Source organism: Gigantopelta aegis, chromosome 15, assembly GCF_016097555.1.
Source record: "Gigantopelta aegis isolate Gae_Host chromosome 15, Gae_host_genome, whole genome shotgun sequence".
NCBI classification, from domain to species: domain Eukaryota; kingdom Metazoa; phylum Mollusca; class Gastropoda; order Neomphalida; family Peltospiridae; genus Gigantopelta; species Gigantopelta aegis.
Genome location: NC_054713.1, coordinates 10,738,519 through 10,747,195, shown reverse-complemented (window position 1 = coordinate 10,747,195; position 8,677 = coordinate 10,738,519).

Below are 8,677 nucleotides of genomic sequence, written 5' to 3'. Positions count from 1 at the left end.
CCTTCATCTCCCCTGCGCGTGCTGTAACCTCACCGTGGTGCAGGGGTGTAACATTCTCTTTGAGAATGGCCAATACAGCACAACATTAAAATTTTGAGTAAAAGTCAGTATCTATCTGTGATATTTGTGTTTTTGCACAGTTCTTTATACTGTGTTTTTATTTAAATCTTGAATTTTTGTATTGATGTTGATCATCACTTTATTTGTTTGCATTACCATATTTTGACAACCAATAGCCGATGTATTTTTCGTGCTGGGGTGTCGTTAAACATTCATTCATTCATTCATCTAGCTAGAAAAACATCCTACCTCCACCTCTAACTCCAATGACAATGGATGGAAGCAAGACGTCATTCAAAAGACCTCGGCTGTTTTATGTTGTAATGGTAACCCGATATAATTATAATGATGACGTAACTACGAAAATAGCATTTTATTAAGCCAAGTTAGTAAACATAACGTCAAACGGGTCGCACCGCGTTAGCAAATCCTGTATTTTGATTAGTCAAATGACGTCACGTGGTACGTCTGAAAACATAGAAAAGCAAGCGACGTCATTAATGGCATTACTCTGTCGCACCATCTAAATTTGGTAATTGCCCCCATCAGCCTACTACGTTCCCTTATCCCCTTCCCGCCATGGAAGTGTGGACTGGCTAACTAGAATCCGAATCCATGGTGGGCGTTCCGTAACCGTAAGGATGTGGGCACGTTAATATAGTTCCCTTCCCCTCACTCTGTCGCAGGGCCGGGACGGAGTCAGTTGCCAGACGAGAACCAAACAGTGACTTGGAAACGAAATAAAGATCCAATTCCATCAGGGTACGTAAAGCACAACAATAAAGTAATAGTTCATTCAAAGAACATAGCCAATATTTTCCAATGTAATTTACAGCATATTCCCCTGTCTACAATTAAAGGTGCACTATCGTAAACTTCACGTTACTGTTAAGCATCCAGAAAGGCAATTACTTCGAGTTATCAACGGGAAATTAACTGGATTAGAGTCTTATCAAGTTATCTGCTGTGACCTGATGTTTAAGCTGGCATTTACTCTATTGATAGTCTACATAGTTTGAGTGTTATTAGTTTTACATAGTTTGAGTGTTATTAGTTTTACATAGTTTGAGTGTTTTTTGTTTTACATAGTTTGAGTGTTATTAGTTTCATTCGAGTTGGAACACATAGCCTCCTGTACCCAAGATTGACTACCAAGACCGTATATTAATAAATTGTTGTTTTTATTTCAACAAGACTATCTTTTTATTTGTTGAGTTGTCTATACTAGTGTACTTTTTATAAGTACAAGTGACCAGTGAGAAGAAACCTGCCGTAGGCCATTACAGTATGTATATATACTAGTATATATATATATATCATCGTGGATGCATGGTACGATTCAACTGCAATATTTCAGTCACAAACAAAAGAAGAAAAAACAAACAAACAAAACACATAGACGAAACGAGTTGTAGTTTTGTCGTAGGTTTACGTTAACGTGCAACACAAGATTTACTATGTTTTGTGAAACTGGTCATGAATTTTATAGTTACGATTGTGTGAAAACAAAATGCCGAGAATTATTCAAGATGCATGTTTATAGGACAGGAAGGAAGGCAATGTTTTATTTAACGACGCACTCAACACATTTTATTTACGGTTATATGGCGTCGGACATATGGTTAAGGACCACACAGATATTGAGAGAGAAAACCCGCCGTTGCCACTTCATGGACTACATACATGGTAGTACATACCACGGCCTTTGATATGCCAGTCGTGGTGCACTGGCTGGAACGAGAAATAGCCCAATGGGCCCACATACGGGTATCGATCCCAGACCGACCGCGCAGCGAGCGAGCGTTTTACCACTGGGCTACGTCCCGCCCCTGGCGCTATGGAAGTAGGACTGCAGACCTAGCTCCGATGTTTGAGATTACTAGTTTTCAGAATTTGTTAATGATAAGAAAGCTAATCGAGTTCGCAAACTTGACATGGCCATGTTGAACTAGGTATATCAAAGAGAGAGAGAGAGAGAGAGAGAGAGAGAGAGAGAGAGAGAGAGAGAGAGAGAGAGAGAGAGAGGAGAGAGAGAGAGAGAGAGAGAGAGAGAGAGAGAGAGAGAGAGAGAGAGAAAGGGAGGGAGAGAGAGACTGAGAGACAGAGACAGAGACAGAGAGACAGATAGAGACAGAGAGACAGATAGAGAGAGAGAGAGAGAGAGAGAGAGAGAGAGAGAGAGAGAGGGGGGAGGGGGGAGGGGGCGGGGGGCGGGGGCGGAATGAAATATATAAATTATATAAAGACAAAGGGTTTTGAACTCTAAATTCACACACGGACATTTACGACGATTTCTCAACGAGATAGTAACATTACATGTTTAATATTAATAAAACAATTTTAATCTGAAGTTTTACTTGTAGGTTGTCTCACAAACATGTATACATGTACGCATAGAAATATTTTACAAACAACAATAGTTATATATTGTACAGAAACACATAATCAAATATTTTCAAAATTTGAAAAAACAACAAAAATCAGCAACAAATGCAAGTCAGGCAAACTATTAATATACATTTTGATCAATTAAATAATTTGGATACTGCAGAATAAAATCTTGATGGTATCACTGATTTATTTAATTATCACGAATAGAAATCTGATGCCTAATTCACAAAGCTCTACTAAACTCGCTTAAGCAACATCACATCGTTATTGCTAGCATAGGCGTACGGGCTCCCATTTTTTTTTGGCGAGGGAGCAGACTGATTTTTGAGTTACACAACAATGTCCGAATCTGGATAACAACATTTATTCACATTAGCATCACTGCCAAACAGCTATACAGAGTAACACACGAATTATCTGTGAGTTTTACATGGACTACAAACTATTTTGAGGGTAAAATTATGGAAAACATTGGGACACGGTATCAGATTAGCACATTTGGCCCGAATATCTCTATCGTTTTTGCTCGAGTTAGAGAATTTGCTACAGCACTGGAGGGGACAGGGGGGGGGGGGGGGGGGGGGTACCCCCTCGTACACTTGTACGTAAGTGTTTTTGCATTGCACCGAGAGATCGTAAAGTTTGTGAGAATTTAGTGAATAAGATATATACAATGAATAGCTTTTTAAACCTTAAACACGATCTAAAAGGATACATTTTCAATTATTGTATTATTTTCAGTATTAATCATTTCTATTTAATAAACCCCACCAGAAGGTCAAAATTCTGTCAACCAGTTCTCTTGCAAGCTCATCACGAAATTAATGAAGTTGATGTTGTCTATAAAAAAACAACAAGAAAAGATACAAGTTTGTTTCTTGAGCCACACCCTATTGAGTTTGTAATCATAGGCTATTGGATGTCAAATATTTTGACATAATTTTGATATATAGTCTTAGAGAGGAAACCAGCTACGTTTGTCCATTAGTAACAAGGGATCCTTTGTATATACCATCTCACATACATGACAGGACATACCACAACCTTTGACATACCAGTCGTGTTGCGTCCAACGGTTCTTGTGCAAGCTTGTAACCAAATTACTGAAGTTGCTACTGTCCAGGCTCTCTCTCTCTCTCTCTCTCTCTCTCTCTCTCTCTCTCTCTCTCTCTCTCTCGTACCCCCCTCCCTCTCCCTCTCCTTCTCTCTCTCTCTCTCTCTCTCTCTCTCTCTCTCTCTCTCTCTCTCTCTCTCTCTCTCTCTCTCTCTCTCTCTCTCTCTCTCTCTCGCTTCCCTCTCTCTCGCTGTTCCACTGTTGCGGAAATCACTTCCTCGCATTTTCTTAACATTTTTTTCTATCTAATTCGCTGTCACCACTGAAGCGTAAACAAATAAACCCAATTAAACCCCGGTGCATTTTATACATACAAGAATGTCAGTCAAGAACCCACAGCAGCGAGAGAGAAAGAGAGAGAGAGAGAAATAAATAAAAACATGATATCCCAAGAGTGGAAAACGTAGATCAATAAAGTTATACTCACCAAAGTCATGTATCTGCAGACGAATTTCTTATCGTATCCTAGAGAAAAATCTGTATCGATGACGATTCTTTCTGCGGAACATTCACTGATCTTCTTCTTCTGAGAGAGAGAGAGAGAGAGAGAGAAAATGAACTACGTCTGGAACTACTCCCCGAAGGCTGACATCTCTTGTACAAATAGTATTGCGGTCGCAGTTACGACTATCTTTGTGACTGAAGATATAAACTGATTGGCCACCATACAGGCGCCTCGTGGCTACTGATGCTGGTTTTAAAAAAAAGTGACACATGTTTGTCAATGGGGGATGTAAATCGATGGATCTTCCACTCGTGTGGGGCTTTAGGATAAAGAAGTCTTTGAAAGGCCTGAACTCCTCTCCGATTCGGGCAAAGCGATATCGGATGCGCGCCGTCGTGTAGCGGAGGTCAGATAATTGTCCGTATCGCTGGTGCATCACTAGTCCGGATCTCGGTTCCGTTATTAATTGCCGATAATCAAACCTGAAATGTTGTCTTTTTGCGTCAACGTTTCCGTTTCGCCCAAGGTGGTTTTGTTTATTAGTTTTGTTACTGATGCTTCTGATAGATAATATTCGTATGCAAGTTCATCCATCGATTCATCCATCTATCCACCTATCGTTCCATTCGTCTGACCATGCTTTCTCCTTTTGTCAATAATGCTAATTTGAACAATATTTATCCATTTATATGTATCCATGCATTTATGTATTCATTATTCTCTGTCTGGGAAAGTGAATATAAAAGAACCCTTCCTGCTAATGGAAATTTTGTTTTGAGCGGGTTTCATTTATTGACTACGTGTCAAAATTACCAAATGTCTGACATCCAATAATCAATGATTAATAAATCAATGTGCTCTAGTGGTGTCGTCAAACAAAACAGATTTTAACTTTAACTTTTAGTTTATTTGTGCTGTTTTTTTTTCTTCATACATTCTTTATTCCATCATTCTTTCACTTCAGCATTGATGATAATCGTAGGAAGGACAATATGTTTGTTAACTTCATATTTGTTATGCCTGAATGCGAATATTTGACGGGGTGGGGGTGGTTTAGTTGAACCTCTGATACCCCCACCCACGCTTATGGTTGACTCTACACCGCAACATGTAATGTGCAGTTAATTATGCTAGGTGCACACTATCTACTGCCACGACGAAGTTGGCCAACTCAACGGTTGCATGGTAATTCCCCGAACTCCCAACTTACGACGAGTGCGCTCAGATTAATAACTAATTGGTCGTAGGATAACAACTAATTGGTCGTAGGATAACAACTAATTGGTCGTAGGAGTGGTGTATGTATACGACGAGAACCGAGATGTAAGAGGGCTCAGATTAGCAATTGGGCTCCGATTTACGAAGCAATCTAAACGCTAAGACCACTTTAAGTGTACAGCTATCTTACTTAGCGCTAAGATCGCCTAGTAAAACGGGGCCCCCGGACAGTCGTAGAAGTGAGATCGGCGGGTTGACCATAATTATGGTAGTTATGATTTTAGAGTTCTCGGATGATAACTCAACAAGTACTTTCGATTCATTACTGCAGATCAAAAGACCCACTGATCGCATCTCTGGCATGATTAAAATGTATTTATTAATCACATTAATATATGTTTAAGTTCTTTCTTTTCAAACCTTAATATCCTTATGGAAGGTGTGCTATTCTTGTTTTCATTCATTTTATATGGTATCTTAAGAAACATCTGATCTTCGACGTCTATTGAAATCGCGACCAGTCCTCAAAGTAACATTTATCGTAATTTATCATTATCAAAAACAAATGAAGATTTATTTACATTGGTAATTAATTGAAAATGTGTCTGGCTTCCTCGGCCGCCAATTTGCATAATGGCGTTAAACCGTGTTGTTACAAGGAATCGGGAGACGCGCGGCCATGTTAATGTCCTGTATTTACACAAGCGAAGGGCTGCACTAATTCCGTTCTTTCTGTTCCGACTGACAGTCGATCAATGTTAAGTGGCGGCGAGTACCAGTTGCGCCCGGATCGAGGTTAAGCGCAGCCGACCCTGAGTGCACGTTGTTGTGTATCACTTCGCGCAGATTAATCCGCAAGTAAACCGTATCACACCGCGGAGGTAATCCCCGAGTCAGCCATAGATAATGCAGCGCATGGTAATTTGTGAGAGAACAAAACATGTTTAATAATGATAATAATAACAACAGATGAAGAAGATAAAATAGCTCATAAATAATATTATGTCCTGAAGTGGGAAATTGTCGTAGTGTGTATAATCAATTCTCTTAAAGCGACTGACTCTAGTTTTAAGCACTAGTGTGTATTTTTTCACTATAAGTGCCGTTTTTTGATAGCTGAGATCAAACACTACTTACATGTAGATTGTATTGTTTAGATCACCCTTCTGCGTACATCCGAAGTATTACTGGTCATCCTGGTGTTTCTAATAGAGGGAAGGAAACATTTTATTTAACGACGCAGTCAACACATTTTATTTACGTTTATATGGTGTCGGCCATATGGCTAAGGACCACACATATATTGAAAGAGGAAACCCGCTGTCACCACTTCATGGACTACTCTTTTCCATTAGTAGCAAGGGATCTTTTATATGCACTATCCCACAGAGAGGATAACACATACCACGGCCTTTGATATACCAGTCGTGGTGCACTGGCTGGATCGATAAATAGCCCAATGGGCCCACCGACGGGGATCGATCCCAAAACCAAGAGCGCGTCAAGCGAACATTTTACCACTGGTCTACGTCCCGCCCCGGTATTTCTAACACTACAAAAATTGCATGTTTATATTTTAAAGTCGCACGCACTAGTTTCAGCCCGCGAAAATTAATTATAATTTTGGTTAATGTTCCAACTGTTCTGTCCTCTCCAGATATCGTAAGACTTATTGGTTTTAAGGGTTAGTAACGTTTTGTATTGAGATACTTACTTGTCTGAACATTATTGTTAATGAAAATGTTCACGAACTGTGAAGAAAAACCTCACAAATGAACGACAAACAAACGACAACAAATCGGATGTTGATTGCGTGAACCGTGCACGAGAAAACAAACCGAACCAAAATGATAACGGTCTGTGACGTTGAAACGGGAAAATCCCCTCTAAAAATAGATTAGACCTTGTCTGCTCAAAGGTTTTTTTCTCAGACGCGCGTGCGTTTTTAAGAAATACGAAAAATGCATTTTGTGGTATTACAAACACCAGGATTACCAGGATTACCAAAAAAAAACATTTCAGGTGAATGGAAATGTATATTCTAAATAATAAAATGTAAGTAAAGTGCAATTTTATTTGTGAGAAAATGGGTTTAATAGCGAAAAAACAACGGCGTAATGGTTAACAGCTAGGGCGTGTCCCTTTAAAGCGAACATACCTCTTGAGTCTCCTGTGTAAGGGTAATTCACCACTTCAACGTCAAAGGCTCTTGTTTCACTCTATTGTAACTCAAATGTTTCCCAGGTTTGTAGATTACGCGAACATACAACTTATCAGTCGAGATATACACTATAGATATAAATATTACAATCCATCATCGACACAATAAATAAAAAATAATAGAGAATGTCATCCTGCTTAGTTCAGATAAAAAAAAAAAAAAAAATATATATATATATATCATCAAAAGTTTCATAGGACCCCAGAAGTTTCAAGCTCATAGTACCTGGTCAATCGTTACTTCAAAGCAAAGTATAGAAATTGGTTTGTCAGTTGATTAAAAACGAGTAAAACAATATTTTATGTTTATTATTCACATAGTTCAAGATATTCAGGGAAATATAACCAGTATGACCCACGTGTGTCATAATGATTTCACGTGCACAGAAAATGACGTAATTTTGGAAATATATGTATATATATATATATATATATATATATATCTATATATATCTATATATATATATATATATATATATATATATATATATATATATATATATATATATATATATATATTATTATTATTATTATTATTATTATATTATCATTATTATTTTATTATGTGTTATTCCAGTACTAATGTCGCTACACCTGTTCGGTACGTTTGGCTTCTTCTGTTTACTTTTTGGTATTTTGCACGATCTTTTTCCGGCGTTAATGTTTGATTGGTTGACCTGGAAGGTTAAACTTTACTTCCGTCCGAGATGGTCGGAGTTGCAAACCTTGTTCTTTTTATGGTCCTGATTTTGTATTGGCGAAATCTAAAGACAATAATCTATCGATTGAGTGTAAACTTAAAATGTTTGAATCAGTGGTTCTGCCAATCTTGTTATACGGTTGCGAAGTTTGGGGATATGGAAAAAAACGATATATGCGATTCTGTTCCACCCCATTATTTATGTTATACGGAGAATTGGGGAAAGTGCCCGTGGAATTAAATATTCAAAGAAGAATGGTTTGTTACTGGGCACGCATAATTTCAGGGAAACAATCAAAATTATCATGTCTTCTATACAGATTTATGTTGACAGATCATGTTACAAATAGAATAAATTATAATTGGCTCACTAGTATTAAACATATTTTGGAGCATTTAGGAATGAGCGATGTTTGGATATCACACACCTTTTTATTGTTAACTTGGCTCTCACAACAAATTAAAATTAGGCAAAATGATCAATATTTACAAATATGGAATAATAGCATATCAATGTCATCAAGAGGCA